This window comes from Chlorocebus sabaeus, chromosome 9 (genome assembly GCF_047675955.1).
Source record: "Chlorocebus sabaeus isolate Y175 chromosome 9, mChlSab1.0.hap1, whole genome shotgun sequence".
NCBI classification, from domain to species: domain Eukaryota; kingdom Metazoa; phylum Chordata; class Mammalia; order Primates; family Cercopithecidae; genus Chlorocebus; species Chlorocebus sabaeus.
In genome coordinates, this window is record NC_132912.1 from 36,604,251 (window position 1) to 36,616,275 (window position 12,025).

At 33.2% G+C, this 12,025-nt stretch overlaps 1 protein-coding gene across 25 annotated transcripts in view; it reads right to left on the reverse strand.

The window, feature by feature from the left end:
- Positions 1-12,025, reverse strand: part of ZEB1 (zinc finger E-box binding homeobox 1) — a 194,213-nt gene that overhangs the window by 149,601 nt on the left and 32,587 nt on the right. Inside the window, exon 1 of one of the 25 annotated variants that reach the window (XM_073018863.1) lies at positions 5,967-9,362. The exons of the other annotated variants lie outside the window; for them this stretch is intronic. The gene's annotated coding sequence lies outside the window, so the exon portion shown is untranslated. Of the gene's footprint in view, positions 1-5,966; positions 9,363-12,025 lie in introns of those variants that run through there. 25 annotated transcript variants of the gene reach the window in all.

Here is a 12,025-nt window from a genome sequence, read left to right on the forward strand (position 1 = left end):
TTTTCAAAAATTTTTAACAGGCAATTTTTGTGGAACTCATTATATTACAAATATGGATCTTCTCAATCAAGTGATTCATACGACTGTTAAACAGTTCCTTAAAGATAGAGGCCATGCTTTTCTTCTTTTTTCCCTCTTGTACTACCAAAACTCAATGGTATAAGGTATGGATTTAATGTACTTACTAAATGAAAAATATCCTATAATCTGACCTGTGAATGCATTAAATAAAAGGTATGAACAGTTATAAAATTCCATAATAACAGACATGCAATTTATTAGAGCATCCATGCTGTACTGTTTCAGGTTACTGCAGCTTACTCTAATGCCACTACTGTGGCACTAGTAAATGCAAAATGGCCCTCAGAACTCTGTGAAATTTTACTTTAAGTGTATACACGTTTCTAGGTATTTACCGTTGCATTAAAAAAATAACTCACTAATTTACGTACTCTCTGAGGATATTAATAAAATATTTCAACATGATTAGACCTGGATAAAAAACCTGTATTTTTTTGCATCTAATTTTATACTTTGTCTCCAAAATATTTCAGCACATTTTATTAATCTGATCCACCAAATTAACCATAATATCTTGTCACATACTATTCATTTCCGAATAATTAAAGAGAGCTTAACAGCTATCATATTTTAGGGATACTGACGCTTTAAACTTTATAGCATCATAATAAAATAGGCAAATGCCATTTCCAAAGTAGTGCATCATTTATCTTAAAGTATAAGGAAAGGAACTAGCATTTGTTAAAATACCTTCTAAACTAGATCTATTATATTTAATCCTTACAACCCTGAGAGATAGTATATACAAACCCATTTTACAGCTGTGAACTTGCTTAAGGTCCCACAGCTATTAAATTATACTGTTTTAGTTCCCTTCATGTCTGTCTAGCTCCAAGTCTAAGTTCATCCTTCTTACAATAACTACCTGGAACATTGCCAAGTACCATGTTAAAAAGAGGCAAGGGTATAAAGGGACAGGGGGAGGGGCACAGGGCAGGACTTAGTGAAGTAAAAGCAAACATTGTAAAGTCCAAGTACTTTACTCATTGAAGTGCTCTTCAAACCTATTATGAACATTCTTTCTCTTATTTTATTCACAGACACCCTTCTCTGCACACTAGTAGCTATAAGAATATCAAGCTTTGAAAAAACAGACACTTTATAAAAATGCAAAGCAACAATAGCTACTGAGAATTGTTTTTGAAAGGACAAACGGCCCTATGACATACTTCAGTAGCCCTGAGGTAGTGTCTTGCTGAAGACACTGTCTTAAGAAAGTTTCATCAACAATCCAGTCACTATGATATTTTATAATAAGAAGGGTTGAGATTAACTATTCTAGCAATCAAAGAAGATAGGTATTTGTTATCTGGAAATTTTACTAACTGAATGTACAATGATGCTATGAATAAAGATGAAAAAAATTTGATTTTTCTAGAAAACTTCAGGAAGTATCTATGGTATCACTTTGTACTTTCAAACAGAATAGAGTGTACAAATGATAAACACAGTTAATAACATCAGTTAATAGTAAACATAATTAAAAGCATTATAAACATAGAGAAAAAATATTTAAAATTCCAAAAGGTATAAAGTTCTTAGTTTTAACAACAGAAAAACTATGGTTCCTGTGTTAACAGAAGCTGGCACTAAACATACCCCTTTCAAAGTCAGAACAGTATTTCAGAATGGAATTTTAGAGCCTATAGGACTTTATAAATGAAGGTAGAATTTCTGTTACTCCAATGTACTCCTTTCTTCTTTCCCTCTCTCTCCCTGCCCTTACCTCTATTATCATAACACATAAGACTTCTCATTTTACTTTAAGAAAAATGTTATCTCATCTAGTATTAAAAGGTGAAACAACTTTGCATTTTAAATTAACATGGGGTCTTTAGGAGTTTTGAGGATTTCAATACCAAAATGCACACAGGTTGGATCTTTAAAAACTGTTACAGTAGAAGTGCCAAAACAGACATTTTGAACAAGGTTTCACAATAATTAGCACTGCAGTAGGTAATTTAACATGTGTGACCTTTTGTACAGTAACAATTCTAAAACATAACAGCCAAGAGCACAGTCATTTATTTGTTTGTTTCCTTGATTTAGGGCAAAATGACACAAGAAGATCAGTTCCACACAAAGAATTAACACAGTACTGTGCTAATATAAGTAAATAAAGTTTAGTTCAAAGAAAAACAAATAATAAAAAGTCAAAGAGAGAACTGAGCTGGCAACTGAGAAGCATAAACCATTTTGGCCTAGATTTGTTTGTAATGACTATGTGACCCAGATACTAAAATATTTGGCTAACATTCAGAAATCTAGCAACTGAAAGAAATAAGATATATGGTTGGCTGGTTAAATATTTTAGCCAAAATAACAGATTCTTAAAATCATGCATTATTATAGTATTTTCTACACAGAAAAATTTTAAACTTTAAAAATAAGTATTTCTTTTTTGCTTTGTAAATTATCCTATAAATTATACTTCACCTTTACAATCAGACAATAAGGATGACACTATTTACTACAGAGGTTATGATACAAAACACCTTTGGAGAGAAGAGCTGAAAGAAAATATACTTTTTAAAAGTAATTTATTTAAGAAATTGTATTTTCCTAAACTAGCTTTGTTCCATTTATGGTCCACATAGTTTACTGTACAGATAGGTGTCTGTTAAATGAGAAGAGAATTTTTGGAAAAAAAAAATTATTCAACTCCAAAGCTATACAAGCTCTGCTAACGAGAGTGCTTGAAACACAGGAGACAGAGAGTAGATTGACCGGGACTTGACTTCATACTTACAGGCTTGATAGGGGAAGGTGGTATTTCATGTAAGTAAAAGACATAATACACAATCCTTAATGCACCCATGGTGGACCATGCTGAGTGCCTATCCAACGCTTCCTTCTTCCTAATGATCCATGATTGGATTTCTATATCCACATCTCTCCCAGTAGTCAATGTGCCTCAGGGTAAGCTGACTGTCCTGAGCTGCAAGGGTAGACCATTAATCTAATCCATTATGGTAAGCTCATCCCTCTTGCCAATGATTAGTTTAGGCATATTTAGAATTAAGTTAATTTAGGACAATAAGGAGCAAGTTAGGGGCAGGAGTGCATGAGGACTTCTCAGGGAAAAGAACATATATTACCCATGAGAATGCCAAGAGAAGTGTATTATTCTCTCTTTGGATCTGAAGGAGGAAACACAACCCTGATTACAGCCAGCAGCCATTTGGCAACTACAGTGCTGGGATAAAGGAAATACTATGGATAAAGCATAGAGTAGATGACAAACTGAGTCCTTGAAAAAAATCACTGAGCCATTGGCATAACTAATCCTAATATATGTACTTTCTTATGTGAGCCAAAAAATATTCTTTTTATTTAAGCCAAATTAGACTAATTTGGAAACTAATTAGCTATTAGGAAACTAACAATTGCCAAGTTCTATTTTAATTACTTTTAGAAAACCTCAGAATTTTACCTATTCCTAGCTTTAAAAAAAAAAAAAAACCATACGCTACCTTTTGTATATTTTCCTAATTTCCTACAGTGATTGTGTACTACATGTGCTATTGGGAGCGAAGTTATTCAATCTTAGTGTACCAATATGACCTCTTCTTGATCATCAGTATAAAAAATTATGCTTTTAGTCTAGTAATGCTTTCAGGGGTCCATGATGTACTCAGATTGCTATGTTCTTACAGAATGATTTTGCTCCAATATCAACTGTCTCTTGTTCCTGCTGTACTCTGCTCACAACAGTTTCAGAGAACCACCACACTCTCATCTTCAATTCATTGGCTCTCCATGCCCTGTGCATTCTCATCCTCCTCTGAGTTGCCAGTTAAACACATGCAGATGGCTGAAGTTGCTAGAAGTATGCTCTGAAGCATATGAAAATTATTCTCAGGACAGTGAATTTCTTTTTGAACTTAAACTAAAAATATAACCTAGATAACTGGTTTTGTACTTCTTTTAAAAAGTATCTCAATTATTCCTTCCCTTCCTCCCTTCTTTTGGCATTCACTTTACCTAGAAATACTTTTGACCTCTTACTTTTAAATAGATATTGAAGATTTCTATAAGGTCAAGGCTATGAAAGAGAGGCCTATTGGCCAAACATATTCTACAGGTCGATTTTGCCCTGTAGAGTTATTGTTACAGAGTACCTTAAAAACACCTGAATTAGTTACCAACTAATTTACATAAAAATCTGTATTTTAGGATCCTTTGGAAAAACTGAAATACTGGGTAACAATCAGCCTGAATACTCCCATGATCACCATCCAATGGAGCAGAATATTAGCTGTCCCTTTACCCAGTTAGATGAGCGCAGATTCTCCAGTCTCATTATTATTTCCCTAAATGGCCTAATTCTTTATAGTTAAGGCCCTTATAGGTACTTGACTGTGGTATCCCTGATACAACAGGCTAATAACAGCCATAGGTACATAAAAGAAATAAGATTGGTTAAGAAAGTACAGAAATTCATAAGGAATTTTGTAAAGTCTGTTTTCAAAGTGTTTCCTCTGGCATTTTTAAATTTAACCAGCAGTCTATTTCTAGAGCCAATGATCCAGCAATAAATTCTTTGAATAATCATGAAAAAGTAAAGCTATTTGAAACAAAAGGATTAAATTCTTCATGTAAGTTTCAATCAACCAACCAACAGGAAAATCCCAAAAAGTCACCTTCCAAATCTGATATTCATCAACAAGTGGTGTAAACAAGATGACCTGCACTACATATATATACACATTATATGTGCACAGAATTACTTATGTTTTATGTATAAACTAGGAAGTCAATTTGTCTTTTAAAACTAAGTTCTCCCTATACTCCCTATATTATTTAATGAAGTCAAAAAAACAATAACAAGAATTAGCATAATTCAAAAATTATTTTTTAAAGAATGATGTTTTCTAAATTCTATTTATAATATAATCACTTCATCCTAACATTAAGTACAAGTTACTGAAAGTATTTTAGAGATAATCTTACAATCAAATTCTATAGGTATAACAATAACAATACTATTAATAATTTTATATTTCTGTCAAATACAAGGCTTTGTCCACATCCCAAATTTCAAACCTATTCCTTTCTCTCCAAATCAACTGCTGTAACCGTCATCTCCAACCTGGCCTACAGAAATAGCATCTAACAACATTGCATCTATATATACTGTAGTCAGACTCATGATTTTCAAATGAAAAATTTAATCATGGTATATACCCCAATGCTTAAAATCTTTCCATGGTTTCCCAATATCCCTCAGGATATAGGTCAAAAAATCCTGAAGAACGCATAATCTCCTTCCTACATTCTTCTCTACATTTACTTATCCTTCTTTTCAATGCTCACACTGGAATCCTTCTAGTTCTTCCTTTTACTTTTGTAGATGCTATTTCTGTTGCCTGCAATGTTCCATCCTAACCTTTCTCCTAATTCCTAGGCTTAAGCTAACTCATGCTGATTCTTCCAATCTCAGCCCAAAAGTTATTTCTCATGTCCTACCCTCAGTTAACATTCAACACTCCTCTACGATCCTAGAGCAGGTTAAGTCGGCCTGTTATATTCTTTCCTATTATCTTATGATTTCTCCCTTAATGTTCATCTTAGTTGTAAATTATTTGTTTAGTTTTAGTCTTTTCCAAAGCTGCTGGTTTTGTGAGGACACAGAAAGGTATCTGTCTTGTTTATTGTCTTACACTATCATTTAACACAATAACTGGCAATAATAGCATTTAATAAATATTTGTTGAATAAATTAGTCTCATTAAATTGAATTTAACCCACAGATAAATGAATCACTGTTGAAAATGCAGCATAGTAGACAGCACAAATATCTGGAAGTCCTGAACACCTGGTTCATAATTCCAGGTGGACTACTTGCTGTGTGACCTCAGGTCTCAAACAACCAGATTCTTTACCTTAATAAGAATATTATCCAATGCCTCCTCTGTTTTCCTTAAACAGCTGCTGTGAGAAAAAAAGGAATAATTCACTTTCTCAACTCTTAAAGCACATTTTTTCACATTAACATTTTTCAAATCAATAGGAGTCTTACCGAAGATATCAAAAGAACTTTTAATGACAACAAAAAAGACATTACACAAAATACTATAATGCTTTGTATTATATCCATGTGTATTATTGTATCTCTGTGTGAACTTAGACATGACCAAGAATTTACCTTCGGTCACTTATCAACATCAATAGAACTATGCACAGCTAAATTTTAACTGCATTTTAAATCTGTAAATTACCTCTTAAAATGTCTTTTTAAAGATCAGTATAATGCAGCATTGAAACAAAAAGTTATTATATATGCAGAACTTCCTGTGACATGTGGCTGAATTATATTTAATGAAGGTTTCACAAGTGATAATTCTGAGCAGATACCAAATATCTGGCTGTTAAAGTCTTCTGGATGACTTTCAAGAGAAAAAAAGTAAAAAAAAAATTTTTTAATTAAATAGGAAATGGAAACCTCGCCAAAGTAATTCCTGGACATGGCTCAGAACGACATTATCAATCCTAAAAGTGTTAAAGATCAGGAAAAGCAGCATTTGCTACAGTTACTATGGCCCAAAGGAATTCATAATAATCCTTAGATAAATGCTCCTCCTCCCCCATGAAAAGTGTTCTATTTTTCCAAAAAGAGACATTAAAAAGTTGTTATTAAATCAAAGAATGTGCCTTACAATCGATGAGCTCTTAGAATCGAGAAAATATAGTAATATGTATGTACATATTCTTTAAATTAACTGCTATACAAGTAGGTAATTTTAAAGGTGCCCACTTAGTGCTATGCACAAAAAAAAGTGCTTTATATAAAACGTAAAAGCTTCTCCCAAAGTCACTTATAGTCAGTGTTTGAAAATGAAAAGATGGAATGGGATTCCAATATCATTGTTTCAGAAGAAATAAAATGTTCCCCCTAACTCTGAATACACACTTGACAAAACTAAATCCACTTATTTTGCTCTGTTCCCACTTTAAGCACTGCCCACATAATTCATAACACTGCCATTTGTTAAATTCTTTAAAATAGTCTCCTGAGAAACTTATTCTAATATCTAATCAGTAGCATCCAAAAGTCCTTCTTTATGTCTATCCCCATTCTTTCAATTGTTATATTTAATGTAATATTTTACTTGATTTTGTATTTTGCTGATACTGTTTTAGGCAATATTCACCTCAGTCTTATCTTCATGAACAAATCAGGACATGTGCTTTCAGTTCATTTTCTGTAAGTAGTAGTACTGGTTTTCTATGACTCCTTCACCTGGTGACCAAAACTATGTATTGCCAAAATGACAGGTTGGTGGTGCTGGTGACTACTGAGACTAAAACCAACAAAGCTGACTAATAATCAAACCTTTGACTGCGACTATTTAATACCTGTTTTAAAATATTTTATCTCTATTCCTTCTTTAGAAATGATCATTGGAAAATTATCTCTTTAGACTTCTTTCTCTGATTCAGTATCTCAATCTCTCTGGCTAGGGACTTGTCAATTAGATATTAAACACATTCTGGAATTGATCTAAAAAGATGGCTTAGGAAAGTTGTAAGATTTTTCTGCAAAATAGAAGGTAGAATAGAATGTAGAACTATGGCAAATAGCCACTTGTTTATCTCTACCAATTAGTAGCTCATTACATTGTGAATAGCCTATATACAGTGGTTTATAAGAATTCTAGCATTAGATGCTTGTATTAGAAGATCTATAAATTATGCTAATGTTATAAACTTTATTCAGATTTGATCTATAAATTATGCTAATGTTATAAACTTTATTCAGATTGGAACTACTGAACTATCTTGGTAAGACAAAAGACTTTAGACAAATTATGATTTATGATTTATCTTTAAAACATACCTTTAAGTACTATAATCACAAATATAAAAATCAATCAAACATGAGGGACATGGGAAAAGAAACAAGATGGGAGTACTGGAATTTCCAGCACTATGTTGTGTACTTCCAAATTATCTCACTTAACTGTCAATGCTGTGAGGTTGATACTACTAGTGTCATACAGATGAGAAGACAGTGGCTGATGGCTCGTAAGTGACCCTAGTGTAAATCCAGTGCTCAAATCCATGTGGGCCTGACTATACCAGTTTCTGAAATGTGGTAATGGCAAATACCCATGCTCAGCAAAAACTGCACTTCCTTGCGGTAGTTTGCATTTCCATAGATGGCTGCAACAATATATCCCATCCTATTTGCTCTTCTACAGTGTAATCTTGCTACTCCATCTTTAACAAATGAAGCCTATTTCTCTTCCTGTTGATCTAGGCTGGCCTTGTGACTTGTTTTGATCAACAGAACGGGCAGAAGTAATGCTAAGTAACTTCTAAACATGGCCCTTTAAAAGGCTACAGCTTCTTTGCCTTAGGAACATTTCTTTTTGGAATCCAGCTACCATGTTGTAAGGAAGCCCAACTAACTTCACAGAGAGGCACACTTAAGGAGAGTTGAGGCACCCAGGCCACCCCCAACTGTGCCCCAAGCCAGCAGCCTGCGTCCACTGCTAGCCATGTAAGTGAGGCCACTGCAGACTGCCCTCTTTCCTAGCACCCCAGCCAAGACCACGCAAAGCAGAAGACTCACTCAGTCAACTCTCAAAATTATGAGAAATAATGAATTACTGATGTTTTAAGCCATTAAACATTGGGGTGGCTTGTCATGCAGCAACTGGTAAAGTGAAACCCATCCTCCTTAGAAATGTATTTCAAAAATGCCAGTGTTGGCACTAAAAGGGCTAATAACAACCCAAATTTTTGTTTTTTGTGACTACTGAAATAGAATTATTGAAAATCATCACTGGCCATCAGAGAAATGCAAATCAAACCCACAATGAGATACCATCTCACACCAGTTAGAATGGCAATCATTAAAAAATCAGGAAACAACAGGTGCTGGAGAGGATGTAGAGAAATAGGAACACTTTTACACTGTTGGTGGGACTGTAAACTAGTTCAACCATTGTAGAAAACAGTGTGGCGATTCCTCAAGGATCTAGAACTAGAAATACCATTTGACCCAGCCATCCCATTACTGGGTATATACCCAAAGGATTATAAATCATGCTGCTATAAAGGCATATGCACACGTATGTTTATTGCGGCACTATTCACAATAGCAAAGACTTGGAATCAACCCAAATGTCCATCAGTGACAGACTGGATTAAGAAAATGTGGCACATATACACCATGGAATACTATGCAGCCATAAAAAAGGATGAATTTGTGTCCTTCATAGGGACATGGATGCAGCTGGAAACCATCATTCTCAGCAAACTATCACAAGAACAGAAAACCAAACACTGCATGTTCTCACTCATAGGTGGGAACTGAACAATGAGATCACTTGGACACAGGAAGGGGAACATCACACACCAGGGTCTATTGTGGGGAGGGTACACGGGGGAGGGATAGCATTAGGAGATATACCTAATGTAAATGACGAGTTAATGGGTACAGCACACCAATATGGCACATGTATACATATGTAACAAGCCTGCATATTGTGCACATGTACCCTAGAACTTGAAGTATAATAATAAAAAATAAATTTAAAAAAATTTAAAAAAAGAATTATGAAAAATCAAAAAGCTTAAATTTGAATAATTCCTAATAGTTACACTCATTTTACATCAAAAATGGTTCAGCACTTAAAATCACAATGTTTCATAAAATCACAATGACTATGGATAAAGTTAATACTGACTGAAACACTAAATCTTATGAAAATAAGGGCAACACTTGAAGTTTGAGAAATGCAAATAGGTAATAGAATAAAGTCTGATTATATCAAAATAAAGCTCATATATTAAATTTGTATCCTATGTATTACAGATTATATGTTTTACATGTATTATATAGAATATGTATTATGCTTATGGACTATATAAAGAATTAGTATACAGTAAAACACACCACATTCAATTTTACTAAACATAATGTTTTGTCTTATTTAGAAACTTCTTTAAGGATAAACATTGTAATTGGTGAAGTATCAGTATACCAGCAAAATACTACTTCATAAAAAATTTCCAGTTAACAGAAATCTGGATTACAGTCCATTGCTTTATTTTAAATTTCTGTTACATAACTGTAGAAGTCTTGTTATACCATGAAATGTGCTGAATACATGCAAACTTAAAGGAATATTTTTAGCTAACCTCTAAAGGATATCAGATAATTTATTACAAAAATAAGGATGTAGTTAATTTACAAAGGATAAACACAATTTTCAGTAGTGACATTGTCAAAGAAGATTATTGTGCTAAAAAAGACAATTGCCCTGACCCAATAAAACAGAGTCTCTTATGATTTAAACAGCAGAGAGAAAATAATCTAGCATAATTCCTATGTTGGTGCTATAATAAAAGGTAGGAAAAAAAGAAGTCCACATAAATACCTAATACAGTCTTTGTATTTCTAAGAAAATAAAGAATTCTAAAATAGCAAGTAAAGAATTTTTAAAATTCTATGCTTATCAGACTGATGCTGAAAAGTTATTTAGTCTAGTAAAAAAGAGTTTCTGAAAAAACTAGAAAAAATTAAATGATTTACTCAATTTTAAAACTTAATTTTGTTTTGAAGCAGACACTACAAAAGATTCTATATTCAGAAATAAAATCCTATTTTGCTAAAAAGAGATTTCCAGGGCAACTGTACCATAAGGGTAAGGTCTAGCAATTTATAATTACTATATTTATTTTCAGTTGCTACTGGAAAATATACATTCAAGACAGATTCTTAATTCTCTTCCATGACTCCAGATACTCAGCTAACACTGAGGTTGAAACTATGCCCAAGTCCTTGCACATTCACACAAGGTTGCTATTTGGCTGTAAAGGAGCCTTTTAAAAGACAGAAAGTGAACATAATGGGGGAGAAGGGAACTGAGGAGAAAGAAAAGCTGCTTTTGTGCCATATGAATTATTTATTCAGTCAAGCAATGAACTCACTACTTCTAACTCTAACAATTTATCAGAGAACTCTAAATAGTGAACTCAAAGGCTAAGTTTAAAAATTATCATTATTCAGCCAAGTTGTAATTTTTTCCACTTGAAAATGTTTTTAAAACATAAATTGTATTTTATCCAGTAATTTCAATTTCCAATTTATAAATTTTATAAATCAGACCCAAAGTGTTAATTTTTAAAACAGACCCCAAAAAACCCCAGATAATAACTTTTATCACAGGCTAATAGGAATTAACAAACTACTCATTTTTTGTTCTTAGTTTAGGAAGCTAATTATAGACATGTCAATTCATGAAACTTTAATTACTATTTGTGTTCAACTGATAACCAAGTATCTTAAACTAGTTCGAGAAAAGCTTTCTTCATCTGGTGAGTGCTGTTGAGATTTATTTTACCAAAGCTCCATGAGGTAGTCCTAGTTCTTGATCAGTACAGACAGACTAGAGTCAGATTTCTCTTACAATCAGTAATGTTTGGTTGCCTAAATTATTAATAGAGAATTAAGTCACTTTGGAATAAGAACAGAGATAAGGTACTTCCTTCTTGAAAAGAGAAATAATCAGGTCCAATCTGTGCCCAAATGGCCTTTTCTTACATATCAAAGATGATGCAGAATTTTTGCCACCTTTCTCATCACAAAATAATTTACTTAAAAAATATGAATAGAATAGAGAGATCACACATTTATGGTCAATTGATTTTCAATAAAGATGCTGAGAACACACAATGGGGAAAAAACAGTCTCTTCAATAAATGGTGTTGGGAAAACTGAATGTCCCCATGCAGAAGAATGAAATTAGACCCTCATCTCACATCATTTACAAAAATCAACTCAAAATTGATTAAATACTTAAACATGAAACCTGACACTATAAAGCTCCTAGAAGAAAACATAGGGAAAAAGCTCTGACACTGGTATGGGCAATGATTTTCTAAATATGACCCTAAAAGTATAGGCAACAAAAGCAAAAGTAGACAGATG